Source organism: Carcharhinus amblyrhynchos, chromosome 24 (assembly GCF_965287045.1).
Source record: "Carcharhinus amblyrhynchos chromosome 24, sCarAmb.v2.hapA, whole genome shotgun sequence".
NCBI classification, from domain to species: Eukaryota; Metazoa; Chordata; class Chondrichthyes; order Carcharhiniformes; family Carcharhinidae; genus Carcharhinus; species Carcharhinus amblyrhynchos.
The window spans coordinates 5,534,182-5,548,777 of record NC_137347.1 but is presented as its reverse complement, the minus strand read 5'-3'; the positions used below and the strand labels follow the sequence as shown (position 1 = coordinate 5,548,777).

General features: G+C 46.4%; 1 protein-coding gene and 1 non-coding gene across 2 annotated transcripts in view; both read left to right on the top strand.

The window, feature by feature from the left end:
• LOC145357704 (OTU domain-containing protein 4-like) overlaps positions 1-14,596 on the top strand; it is an 83,910-nt gene that overhangs the window by 15,266 nt on the left and 54,048 nt on the right. The gene's annotated exons all lie outside the window — the stretch shown is intronic.
• On the top strand, positions 3,747-3,851 carry LOC145358061 (U6 spliceosomal RNA). The gene has a single exon (XR_013889430.1). It is a non-coding gene; the product is annotated as a U6 spliceosomal RNA (small nuclear RNA).

The following is a 14,596-nucleotide window of genomic DNA, read 5'->3' as shown; positions in this document are numbered from 1 at the left end:
GTAGGATTGTGGTCGGTGCAGACTTGATGGGCTGAATGGCCTCCCTCTGTACTGTAGGGTCTCTATGATAATTCTATGAATTGTCCAGGGGTGGGGAGTGAAACACCTTGTGCTCACCAATGCCAAAATCAAATGTAAACCTTAGGGTCTGGGCTAACTTCATAAAACAGCTTGGAGTTTCTGGACTGGGTCTTAATGTGATCAACCAGTTTTGAATCCTAGTTTGTTTCAAGTTTAGAAGGCAGAGTTTCTTGCCTTCCTGCTCTTCAAACACAGATTTTTAATGTGAAGTGAGCATTGCTTGCTATGCCAGGTAGAGGTAGATAGACTCTTTCCACTTAGAAAGGAAACCAGGACTAGAGGGCACAGCCTCAAAATAAGGAGGGGGTGGGGTGCAATTTAGAACAGAGCTGAGGAGGAACTTCTTCACTCAGAGGATGGTGAATCTCTGGAATTCTCTGCCCATTGGAGTGGTGGAGGCTACCTTGCTGAATATATTTAAGTCACGGGTAGATAGGTTTCTGATAGACAGGGGAATTAGGGGTTATGGGGAGAAAGTGGGAATGTGGAACTGAGCCACGACAGATCAGCCATGATCTTATTGAATGGCGTGGCAGGCTCGAAGGGCTAGATGGCCTACTCCTGCTCCTATTTCTTATGTTCTTAATTTTGCCCATCCCTAATTGCCCTTGCAAAAGTGATGATAAGCTGCTTTTTGGAACTGCTGCAGTTCATGTGTTGTAGGGACACCCAGAGTGCAGTTCAAAGGAAGCTTCAATATTTTGACCAGACCCAATGAAGGCCAAATCAGGAGGGTGCGTGGCTCTGGAGGGGAACCTCTGGTGCTGGGATTCCTACGCATCTGCTGTCCTTGTTTCTCTAGGTGCAGGAATGGAAGGTGCTGTCGAAGGGTCCTTGCTGTGCTGCTGCAGTGCATTTTATAAGTGGTATAAATCAGTACCATTGCGGTGGAGAAAGTGACCGAATGATGGATGGTGTGCCTAGGACATTGGTTGCTTTTCCTTGGATGGTGAACAGCTCCTTGAGCCTTGCTGGAGATGCTTGGATGAGTGTGATGGTCCAGCTCAGGTTTTGGTCAATGGTAACCACCAGAAGGTTGATAATGGGGGATTCAGTGATGGGGATGTCAAGGGGACAAGGTTAGATACACTCTGTTGGAGGTGTTCATTGACATTTGTGTGACGCAAATGTTTCTTGCCACTTTTCAGCCCAAACCTGGGAGTTTTCCAGGTTATATTGCACGGGGGCACCGACAAATGCAGTTACTTAAGGAGCAGTGAATTCAGTAATCATCAGCAAACATCTCCATTTCTGACCTTACGATGGAAGGAAGGTCATTGATGAAGCAGCTGAAGATGGTTGGGCCTTGACACGACCCTGAGGAACTCCTGCAGTGATGTCCTAGAGCTGAGCTGATTGACATCATTTAGGGGAGCTGATGGCATCGTGGTATTGTCACTAGACTCGTAATCCAGAGGTTCAGCCTAATGCTCTGGGGATATGAGTTCAAATCCCAACATGGCATCAGGTGGAATTTAAACTGAATAAAATTTGGATATTATAAAAAGTGCAAGCCTCAGTAAAGGTGTCCATTGTGAATGATCATAAAAAGCCAGGTTCACTAGTGTCCTTTAGGGAAGGAAACCTGCTGTCCTAACCTGAGCTGGGCTATATACGACTCCAGATCTACGGCAATGTGGTTGACTATTAACTGCCCTCTGTAATGGCCTAACAAGCCACTCAGTTCAAGGATAATTCGGGATGGACAAGAAATGTTGACCCAGCCAGTGATGCCTACATCCAGTGAAAGGATAGAGAAAACATACCAGAACCATTCTGTGCTAGGTCTTTCTTCACAGCTTTCCCAGGACATGTGACAGTGTCATTACATTATGGACTTGGGAGTGTTTATGTAACAGTGTAAAAGAATAATTTTCTCTGCATTACAACAGCAGCTAAAAGAATAAAAGAGGAATACTTGCATTTACACAGGAGATTTCATGACCTCAAGACATCCCAAAGTGCTTTAAAGCCTATAAAGTGTATTTGAATTGTTGTCACAGTTGCAATGTAGAAAACACTTCATAAAGCATTCCTTTGGCTTTGGGGAATCCACATGTCTGGAAAAGCAATATATAACTACAGCTTCTTTCATTACCTGATTTCTTTGGCATTTATTGTGAGGGTTTTTTTTATGGTTTATGGATCTGTTACCAGCTCCTCCGCATCATCCCTGCTGCATAAATTTCCCCTGTTGTATTCACGTGAGCTCAGTTGCTTCAGAGAGAGGGGAACATTGTTCTTTCAAGCTTCTGCTTAAGATGCGGGTCCTGTTCGGAGCATTGAGGATAAGGCTTTGATGAAAAGTGACTGACCTGAAGCTTTGACTCTGTTGCCCCACTGACGCCACCAAATAACAAAACAGCCCGGGAAATGCGCCGCCATTTTAACATTATGAGTCTCCCCCTCCACCCATGACCCTTGTCTATGCTTATGGCGTTCCACATTGAGGGAAGACTAATTCAGGGACACTTTGTTACACCGATCAGCCTAATAGCACATCTTTGGGGTGTGGGAGGAATGGTGGGGGTACAATGTTGACTGATAGTTTGGATACTAGAAAGAGAGGTATGAAGGGGGTACTATCCTCTTTGAGGACTCCCCAGAGGAGGTTCTCCACCCTTCCCCCTTCCTTCCTGCCTTTTGGCCCACGCTGTCAGGTGCGTGGGCAAGATGACTTCCTTCTTCTCTCCTCAGCTGTATTCGTCGTGGTGGCGGAGGCAGAATGGAGCCTCGAAGTGGTTGTTAACTGGCAACTTAAGAGTCTGAAACAAGTCTAAGGGCGGGCGGACTGCTTGACACACCACCCCCCCCCCTATAAAATGGGTAGCAGCTGAGGGGAGGGTGGGAAGGTGGTACACAGGGGACAATGGGTGGGCTGTCTGCTATATTTCACATGCCCTCCACTTTCAAATACTCCATTGGTGATCTGTGACATTCACCCCAATGTCTCCACTGACCTCTCAGTGACACACTTGGCATTTTCCTCCACGATTGAATAACGGCTGCTCCACCAACAAAGCATCTGAAGTTCTGAATCTGCCTCTTGCCCGAACATGCTCTGTGACACAGCCGTCACTCGGCTGCTGCCTAACCATTCATCACCAGGTCTGTGTACTCCGCACCTCAACCTTCAATCATTTCAGAGATCACGGGGATGAAACGTGGCATTAAACCACTTTGGATCTCTGCAGAGGCTGCTGCTGCAGGCGCTGTGAGACTGACTCATTGCCACTTGCTGAACAGACACTCCCCAGCTGGGATCAATGTGTTCCTACAATAAGGCTTATGAAGGAAGAATAGGGGATGCTTACTTCAGCAGCACATATAATTAAAATTAGAACATAGAACCTTACAGTGCAGAAAGAGGCCCTTCGGCCCATCGAGTCTGCACCGAACACAATCCCACCCAGGCCCTACCCCCATATCCCTACATATTATACCCACTAATCCCTCTAACCTACACATCCCTGGATAGTAAGGGGCAGTTTCTTAGCACGGCCAATCAACCTAACCCGCACATCTTTGGACTGTGGGAGGAAACCGGAGCACCCGGAGGAAACCCACGCAGACACGAGGAGAATGTGCAAACTCCACACAGACAGTGACCCGAGCTGGGAATCGAACCCAGGTCCCTGGAGCTGTGAAGCAGCAGTGCTGATCACTGTGCTACCGTGCCGCCCCATGGTAAAATTGGAATGATACAGGGAAGATTAGCACGGCCCCTGGGCAAGGATGAAAACCAAATTCATGAGCTGTTCCATATTTTTTAAGGTGGCACAGTGGTTAGCACTGCTGCCCCACAGCGCCAGAGATCCAGGTTCAATTCCGGCCTTGGGTCACTGTCTGTGTGGAGTTTGCACATTCTCCCCGTGTCTGTGTGGGTTTCCTCCGGGTGCTCTGGTTTCATCCCACACTCCAAAGATGTGCAGATTAAAGGCGCAATGATGACCTCATGAAACCATTGTTGATTGTGATGAAAAAAAACCATCTGTTTCAACAATGTCTTTTAGGGGAGGAAATCTGCCGTCCTCACCCAGCTTGGCCTACGTGCGGCTCCAGACCCACAGCAACATGGTTGACTCTGAAACGCCCTCTGAGATGGCCTAGCAAGCCAAGAGGTTTAAGAGTAATTAAGGATAGACAATAAATACTGACCAGCGAGTGACGCCCACATCCCATCAATGTCTTGATTTATTAAACTAACTAAAATTACCAGAGCTAAGCTTAAGATTTGTCACTGACAAAAGGAAACATTCACCAGCTACTCATCAATCACCTTGTACTCACTTATCTCTGGACTCTCCAATTGAAGGCTGCTTTTGATAAAGAAAGCAATTATTTTCTCTTTACTCCCCTCAATTTGTTTACTCTCAGCTCTGCGTCTCTCTGCTTGCTCTTGTGGTCCTATTACACAAGTCCAACAGGTTTATTTGGTAGCACAAACCACTAGCTTTCGGAGCGCTGCCCCTTCATCAGGTGAGTGAGAGTTGTGTTCACAAACAGAGCATATAAAGATACAAACTCAATTTACATAATAATGGTTGGAATGCGAGTCTTTACAGGTAATCAAGTCTTAAAGGTACAGGCAATGTGAGTGGGGAACATTAAGCACAGGTTAAAGAGATGTGTATTGGCTCCTACCAGGACAGTTAGTGAGATTTTGCAAGCCCAGGCAAGTCACGGGGGTTACAGATAGTGTGACATGGACCCAAGATCCCGGTTGAGGCTGTCCTCGTGTGTGCGGAACTTGGCTGAAGTCTATAAAATTACGCGAGGCATAGATGGAGTTGACAGTCAGAATCTTTTTCCCAGAATTGAAATGTCAAATACGAGGGCACTTAATGTGAGAGGGGGGAAAATCAAAGCAGATGTGAGGGGCAATCATTTTGCACAGAATGTGTGAGTGTCTGGAGCTCGCTGCCAGGGTGGTGGTGCAGGCAGATACGATAGGGGCGTTTAAGGGACTTATAGATAAGTACATGACTATGCAAGGAATAGAGGGATATAGACCAAGTTTAATTTGTTGTCAGTTCGACACAACATCGTGAGCTGAAGGCCCTATTCCTGTGCTGTACTGCTAAAGTTTAAGTTTATTAGCCACAAGTAAGGCTTACATTAACACTACAATGAAGTTACTGTGAAATTCCCCCAGTTGCCACATCCCGACACCTCTTCTGGTCACTGCACCTTCAACATCTTTCATGATGTGGGAGGAAACCGGAGCAGCTGGAGGAAACCCACGCAGACACGGGGAGAATGTGCTAACTTCACACAGATAGTGACCCAAGCCGGGAATCGAAGCTGTGGCTCTAGCTTTGTGAGGCAGCAGTGCTAACCACAGTGCCACCGCTCTATGTTCTGTGTTCTACGATGCTGGAATCTGAAACAAAAACAGAATACAAATCTTGTCTGATTTTCCTTGGCTACAGTCCTGGTGAAGGGTCATCCTGACTCCAAACATTGGCTTTGTAACCTGGTGTTGGGAGACTTCTTTACCCCAGTCCAACGCCGGCATCTCCACATCATGACATCTTTTCTCTCTCCACAGATGCTGTCAGACCTGCTGAGATTTTTCTGGCATTTTCCGTTTTTGCCCCTCGATTTAGACCACATCTTACCACCTGTGATTTACAACACATTCAACTCTCCATTTATATATGCCCGACATCTCGGGCACATCCTCTCCATGGCAATCTCATCAGGGGACAGGAGGCCGAAACAACATCTTTACACATTCAAAGGACATAAAGATGCAGGAGTGGGCCCGTCCTGTCGGAAGGGCACATATCACGCACATTCTTTGGTTTACATTGTGCCAAATGGAATTGAATAAAGATCCTTAGACGGCACCTTCCAAACCCACGAGCACTTCCATCCGAGGGCAGCTGATATATGGGAACACCACCACTTGCAAGTTCCCCTCCAGGCCACTCACCGTCCTGGAAATACATCACCGTTCCTTCACAGTCGCTGGATCAAAATCCTGGGATTCCCTCCTTAAGGGCACGGGTCAACCCACAGCACGTGGACTGCAGCGATTCAAGAAGGCAGCTCACCACCACTTTCCCAAGGGCAACTAGGGATGGGCAATAAATGCTGGCCAGCCAGCGACGCCCGTGTCCCCCAAATGAAGAATAAAAAAGAGAAAGGGTGTAAATGAAGCTACCCCTCCCACATTGTTGTTGCACCGTTAGCTTGAACTAGGCTTCATGAAACTATTTGGGGGACAGTTTGCTAATGTTGATCCTTGTTTGATTTGGACAGGTCTCCTACTGAGCAAACCTTTAAACCAAACCCTCGTTTCAACAGGAAGAGGACGGATACTCGGGGGAATTGACTCCATTTTGCAGCTGGTTAATAAATTTCCCGGAAACAGCCTGGGAAAATTGCTCGCTCCCTGATCTGCGTTGACTGTAATTCTATGTAAGATAAAACCTTACCCAATAAAACTGGATTCAATCAACCGCCTCTTTAATTCCACAATCTGTTCTATATGCATCCTGTGAAATCTTACAGCCAGGAGCCACGTTGTATATGCATTCATTAAATTGTAACACAATAATAAAACGGTGACTAATTCACCAAGGCAATGAGATCCCGATAAATCTCTCAGCAGGTAGTCAAAATCATTCTCTGCAGCTTTACTTGACAAATAATAAATTGAGCTACTGATGGATCCTTTAAATCCATAAATCAAGGCTGCAGCAGCACAGCGGGGACACACACTATTATTTTACAGTGTAAGTGGCAGGGGTGATAAAAGCTGCCTTAATTCAGAAAATTTGTGATCATCACTGACTTTAATGGAAGAGGAGCTGTGATTATTAACTCCGCACTGTTTCAGTGGAGGGTAGAGGCAGACGCTGCAGAAATTATGGTGCAGGTAAGTGTGCAGGTTAAATACGCCATAATTTCTGCTTTCTTCTGCACTGTAAAGTGAGCCCCTCTATGTAGACCATCTCATTAACAACTGCACACCCACCTGCAGGAAATTCTGGATCTAAGTATGTGTCAGGCTGCTTGTGTGTTGGTTGTTTGTGTTCAGGGCTGAATGTTGCAAGCCACTTTAGATAGAACAGCAGAGAATGAGCACACTAACACGCATTAATTTGCATGTAATTAAAGGAGAGATTAACTCTGGTTGCAGTAACCGGGAGAGGTGCAGTGGAGTGTTTATAAGGTAGAAAATATCAGGGGCACACAAAGGTGTGAAAGGAATACGTAAATAAATGGGTAGAGTCCACATGTATTTAGAATTGAGAAAGTGGACACATATTCACGGACAGTCACTTTTACCAAGAACACTTGCTGAAAGATTTGGTGGTACCAGGTGTTAAACAGACATCCCGTCGGAATTCTACCACCCCGCCTGTCACTGGAATCGGAGCAGGCGAGGGGTGGGCAATGGGCAGGTCTGTTGACCTCGGGTGGGATTTTCCAGTCTAGGGTTGAGCAAGACTGTGAAATCTCACCCATTGTCCGTGCCACGCATTAAGTAACACCAGGGCCTTTCACTCTTTCAGACTAAGGAGGTTGGCATGATGGTTAGCACTGCTAACCTCACAGTGCCAAGGACACGGGTTTGATTCCCGGCTGGGGTCACTGCCTGTGCAGAGTTTGCACGTTCTCCCTGTGCCTGCGTGCGTTTCCTCCGGGTGCTCCGGTTTCCTCCCACACTCCGAAAGACGTACTGGTTGGGTGCATTAGCCATGCTAAATCCTCCCGCAGTTTACCTGAACAAGCGCTGGAGTGTTGCAACCAGGAGATTTTCACATTAACTTCATTGCAGTGTTAATTAATGTAAGCCTACTTACGACACTAATTAATAAACTTTTAAAAAATAAGGAAAAAGCTCTAAATTATTTTTTCAAACAATCTTTAGAAGCATTTACAATGGCATTGTCTTTCCTTATCCATTCAGAAGACATACTTAGAACTGAGCTCAGCAAATTGCTTTAAGAATTTGTTGTCCTCTGTTAAAAGTTCGAAGTTACTTTTGTTAGAATGGAAACAATTGAAGGTTAGCAGGAAATATTAAGGATACATTTCAGAACAGAAATCAGGCTCACAGTGTGGATAACGAAACCATTTTGACAATTAAATAATAGTGAATAATATGAACACATCTAAAAAGAAGAGATATTTAAAAAGACATGATGTGGAGATGCTGGTGTTGGACTGCAGTGGGCACGATAAGAAGTCTCACAACACCAGGTTAAAGTTCAACAGGTTTATTCGGATTCACAAGCTTTCGGAGCGCTGCTCCTTCCTCATGAGCACTCCGAAAGCTTGTGATTCCAAATGAACCTGGTGTATGTTTATTGATGTCTTTTCGGTCCGCCTTGTTGGCCAACAAGGGGCATACAGGTGGTGGGTCGTGCGAGGGCTGCTCTTGGATGTTGCTTCGAGAGTTGCCTAGTGCTTCACGTCGTTAGTGTACGCTTAAACTGGACCAACTGACGGGCAACACGACAGCTCAGTGACTATCACTGTTTGCTGTGCAGATACAGGGACCTGGGTCGGATCTCCGACTTGGGTCGGTGTCTGTGGGAGTTTGCACATTCTCCCTGTGCTTGCGTGGGTTTTCTCCGGGTGCTCTGGTTTCCTCCCACACCCCAAAAACGTGCTTTTTAAGCTGATTGGTGTTAACAAATTGTCCCTAAATTAGACCTCCCTTAATCTGGCACACATATAATTCTCTAAATTTGCACCCCCTTTATTGTGGAGTCCAAGAGGCGTAGACAGAAGTCGTAGGTAGAAGGAGGATTGGAATGAGGCACTCACTGAGTGTTAAAATGGGCAGCACGGGCTTGTAGGGCCAAAGGGCCTGTTTCCTGTGCTGTGTTGCTCTTTGTGAGACTTTTTATTAAAAAAGAAAACACGGATTGCTACTAAGGAATGATATAATCTGATTTAGAAGGATATAACTGTTCCCGTTTCCTTTCAGAAAATCAGAAAGGGAACTGGGACCCCCCTCAATATTTCTCTGGTTGTTGAAGGGTTGGATATCTTAAGCAAACGCCTTTTGTATCCAACACCTGATTCACTCAGGGATTCAGGTGCAACATTATTTTGAATATTGATAGGTATTCTTAAATTGATATTAGCTGTGGCAATAAAGTTTTACTGGATTCTGTATTGGAACCAAAATCATATATTTTATCTTTTACAGTCATTAATGTTGCAATGTATTTATCCACTTCAAAGTTTATAGTCTATATTTGGGGCTAGAGTTATAATTCACTTCAAAGGAAGAATCTATAAGGCAGTTATGGGACTAGTCCTGCAGAAACTTGGGCAATAAAAGGAGAGAAACAATGGCCATGATGTAGTGTCTGTGTTAGTTGTGGGCGCAGTTCCGGTAATAGCCATTAAGTTTCACAAGAGACCGAAAATTGGATTTTAATAATTGGAGAATGTGCAAACTCCACACAGACAGATCACCTGAGGCTGGAATCAAACCTGGGTTCCTGGCGCTATGAGGTAACAGTGCTAGCCACTGTAATGGAATCATCAAATGGGTAAAGCGCAGGGTGTCATTTGGCCCATTAATTGAGGTTTAGCAGCTCAGCTAATCCCATTCCAAAGCCCTTTTCCCGTAGTCCCATCCCTTTCCCTGCTTATCCAAATCCCCTTGAAAGTCATAACTGAACTTGCCTCCACCACAGCTTCAGGCAGCACATTACAGACCTTAACCACTCGCTGCATAAAACAGTCTTTCCTCATGTAGCCTCCCCTATGCCATTCACCTTTTATTAGTGTTCTCTGGTTCCCAACCTGTCCAGCGATGGGAGAAGTTTCTCTCGATCCAAATCTGCTGATAGCTGTCAGGATTTTGAACACCTGTATCAAGTTTCCTATAGGAAGGATGTGATGGCATTCGCGAGGGTACAGAGGAGGTTCACCGGGATGTTACTTGGGCTGGAGTATTTGAGCTATAAGAAGAGACGGGGTAGGCTTGGATTGTTTTATTTAGAGCGGAGAAGGCTGAGAGGGGACATGATTGAGGTGTATAAGATTACGAGGGGCATGGACAGGGGTGAGTAGGGCGTCCCCCTTGGTTGAGGGGTAAATCATGAGGGAGCATAATTGTAGGGTAAGGGGCAGAAGATTCAGAGAAAGAGAAATTTGAGAAAGAAACTTTTCACTCAGGGAATGATAGGAATCTGGAATGCACTGCCTGGGAAGGTGATGGACGCTGGACAGCTTACAACCTTTAAATAGTGTTTGGAAGACATTCAGTGATAAGGGACAAGTGCAGGAAAATGTGATTAGCAGGACGTTAGTGCCAGCTATTATCAGCGCAGATCCAATGGGCCGAACAGCCTTTTTTACGCTGTGTGACTCTATTCTCTGAGTAGAACAGTTTTCCCAACTGTTTCACTGATCATGATTGAAGGATAAACATTGTGTGGGATGCCTGGGAGAAATCCCTTCTCCGAATCTTGCCCATTTTCATGTTTATCTGAGAGAGCAGAAGATGCCCAGTTATCAAAGCAATTGAGGTTTTAAATTGTGCTGGAAATCGTTACTTAATATATTTGCTGTGGTGAAATATTGAATTATAAGTAACTATGATTAGTTGTTCCCTTTGGTGTAGTGTGTAAAACAAAACTGCATTCACGGAAGACTGAAGACCTCTGAGAGAACTCCACATCCATTCTGATCCGCAAGGAGCTACAGCCAAGACTCTCCGTCAGAAACTGGCTCTGTTATCTCTGAGAATGATGCGGGTATGCCGGCGTTGGACTGGCGTAAACACGTAAAAAGTCTCTGAGAATGGACAGCCAATTATATCTCAGATCGTAAGATCCGACTAGCGAAAAGAATCTCAGCTATTCAGCGAGGCTGCAGGATCTAGGTCAACTTCCTTTCCATTCAAGTTTCTGAGACTAAAAGCTGACCTGATAGAAGTCTGGGGAATAAAGAAAGGGATGTGGTGTTCACTCTGGGGGCCTGGGTTGTCGTGTTCCCCCGGGCAAGATTGGGAGAAGGGATTTCTCCCAGGCATCCCGCACAATGGCCAGGATCGATGAAACAGTTGGGGTTGTTTTCCTCAGAGAGTCGAGTCAGAGAGTCACACAGCGCAGAAAAAAAACCCTTCTGCCCATCGAGTCTGCGCTGATAATAACTAGCACTAAAGGTGCACCAACCCCATTTTCCTGCACTGGTCTCATATCCACCATTTAGATGCCTAATGGGGCCTGAACTTGTGCCAGGGGCAATCTGAGTCAATTGTCACTCTGCTCCGACCTTCAAATTATTTCAATCCTTTCTGAGCCGACCTCTATATTCAGGCCGGGTGAGAACTGTGCAGGACCGGGGCCTACTGCCGAGGGCTTCCGAGTTGACCCATGTAGGGGCCTCGCCTGCTTTTGCACACACTAGCTGCCATAGGTCAGGTGAGTTTAAACGTCCAGCCACTTTGGAATTACGAGGAAGGCAGTTATGTCAGGTGGATGGTTAGAATTTCAGGATATTGGGTCAGGCACTCAAGGGGGCACTTGGAAGGGGGAGGGGTGGTTAGACAGTTGATGGCAGGGGAGACACCAGACAACCAGAGGGTGGTGGGGAAGGGGGTGGAGGAGGTTGGGGGGGTCGAAGAGAATGGTAGTCTGGGAGTGGGGGGTGCTGGTGGTCAGGCAGTTGGCAAGGTGGGTAGGGGGAGGCTGGGCCAAGCCAGGCCTGAGGGTAGGGTTATTGGGATGGTGAGTTCCTGGGGGTTCAAGGAGACCCCTAATGTGGAGGGGCAGGAATTCCCCTTGGGGTGGGGTTGGGGGAGTTTCATGTTGGGGGGAGAGGTAGGCAGTAGCTTGTGGGAGTCCTTTGGGGAATAGTGGCATCTCTTGTGGGATTTGGTTGTGGAAGGAGTCCCCTGGGGATGGGTTGTCGAGGGTTGTGGGAACTCTGCGGGGGGTGGTAGGTAGGTGGGGGCTTGTGGAAGTCCCCTGGGGGCTCAGGGATATGGTGTTGTCCCATGGGGGGATGAGGGGTCAGCACATGTGTGTATAGTAGTCAGTAGTTACCCAGAGGCTAGATGTGGTTTTCATTATTTCCCCGTTCTCAGGGCAACTATTGATGAAGGTAATCCCAAAGTTAATGATTTAAATTACATTTTCAAATGGTTTCCAGTGCAGGGAAATTGCCTATCAGGAAGTTCTGGACTTTGCGGGCTATTGCTTTCTCATTGAGACGTATAAGATGATGAATGGGATGGATAGGATAGAGGTGGAGGGACTCTTCTCACTCAGAAAGGACAGCAGGACTAGAGGGCACAGCCTCAAGATAAAGGGGGGGCGGTTTAGAACGGAGTTGAGGAGGAACTTCTTCACTCAAAGGGTGGTGAATCTCTGGAATTCTCTGCCCGTTGAAGTGGTGGAGGCTGCCTCGCTAAATATTTTTAAGACGCAGGTTGATAGGTTTTTGATAAGAGAGGGGATTAAGGGTTATGGGGAGAGGGCGGGAATGTGGAACTGAGCCACGACAGATCAGCCATGATCTTATTGAATGGCGGGGCAGGCTCGAAGGGCTGGATGGCCTACTCCTGCTCCTATTTCTTATGTTCTTATGCTTTGCAAATCTTACCTTGGAACTTGTGGGCTTTCCAGTAAATATTTGGAATCCTCCCCACTGACCTGGAGCTATGGATGGTAGAGATTCCAACATTCATCCCATCGCATGGCTCACAAGAAATTGATCCCGCTTTTAACAATTTGCATTGTTGTGTTTTGGAATGATTTCCAGGTGGATGTGTAATCTGTTTGACCGTGTTATGAATGCACTTTAGAAGATCATCATATCCTCGGGTGGGACTCAAACTCACAGCTTCTGGCTCTAAAGCGGGGATATTACCCACCGCGCCACCAGGACTCCTGCAAAGGGGGTGTCTCAACTGATAGCTTATTTCAGTCTCAGAACCAGTTTAAATGAGATATTAGTAGCGATTGACTGGATTTTAGGTAGTTACCCTCTTCCCAGAGATTAGTCGGTCAGTTTCTGAGATGTGTTGCCAGTTTGGGTGGCGGGTACAGACTCTCCACCTTAAACAGGGATTTGAGAGGGATTCTGAATGAGACAGGAATCCTCCATATAGGGAGTAATTCTGGGATTTTCCAGCCTTTTTGTGATGGGACCTGACACAGGGAATTCGAGAACTTGGTCAAAAATCCATTGACCTCCTGGTGGCAGGAGGGACTGGAGAACCCCATCCTAAATGTGTTGCTGGAACTCAAAATCTCCTGGTTTTGAACATAAGAACTAGGAGCAGGAGTGGGCCATCTGGCCCCTCGAGCCTGCTCTCCCATTCAATAAGATCATGGCTGATCTTCTCGTGGATTCAGCTCCACTGACCTGCCCGCTCACCATAACCCTTAATTCCTTTACTGTTCAAAAATGTATCTATCCTTATCTTAAAGACATTCAATGAGGTAGCCTCAACTACTTCACTGGGCAGAGAATTCCACAGATTCACAACCCTTTGTGTGAAGAAGTTCCTTCAGTCTTAAATCTGCTCCCCCTTATTTTGAGGCTATGCCCCTAGTTCTAGTTTCACCCACCAGTAGAAACAACCTCCTTGCTTCTATCTTATCTATTCCGTTTATAATCTTATATGTTTGTGTAAGATTTCCCTCTCATTCTTCTGAATCCAATGAGTATCGTCCCAGTCTACTCAGTCTCTGCTGAGAGGATCAGGGAAGAGTTTGCTGGAGTATTTTGAATAGCTTTCCCTGGGCTGACTCTGCAATTTCTTCTTTTTATCAGTCTCCAAGGGTGGTTTGATATCTGCGGAGATGCTGGGAAGGGTGAGGTGTTTCCTCAGGACGACCTGGGGCAAGTTTTCAAGAGGCTGGGATTGTCCGCCCTGCTCGTGCTAGGAATCACCGTGAGGGGGATAGTTGGAGAGCAGCAAAAGGTCCTTTGATTTTGGGCAGGGGTTTGTGTGTCGCTGATGGTCGTCTCTGCTCCATGTCAGTGTCGAATGTTGGCTTGCCAAAGGCTGCAATGTGAACTTCCCAAATAACCCAAATGGAAGTAATCGATTGCCAAGACTTTTTCAGACTCTTGTTCCAACAATCAAACAAAAATAAGAAACATGAACTAACAGGCAAGTTGTATTTGGCAGAAATGATAAATTATACATTGCGGCATCAGTGGATGGAGTCCCTGCCTCTGAAGGGGTTGATGGTCTGTGGAATCCTCTTCCTCAGAAAGAGTGGACACTGGTTCATTGGATTTAATCAAGGCTGAATGAGATAGATTGTTTTTTCAAATTCATTTTAGGCCGTGGGTGTTGCTGGCTGGCCAGCATTTATTGTCCATCTCTAGTTACCCTTGAGAAAGTGGTGGTGAGCCGCCATCCTGGATCACTGCAGACAGACCACCTGCTGTGAGTTGACCCACAGGGGAGGGAATTCCAGGATTTTGACCCAGTGAAGGAACGATGATATGTTTCCAAGTCAGGATGGTGAGTGGCTTGGAGGGGAACTTGCAGGTGCTGGCGTTCCCACTTATC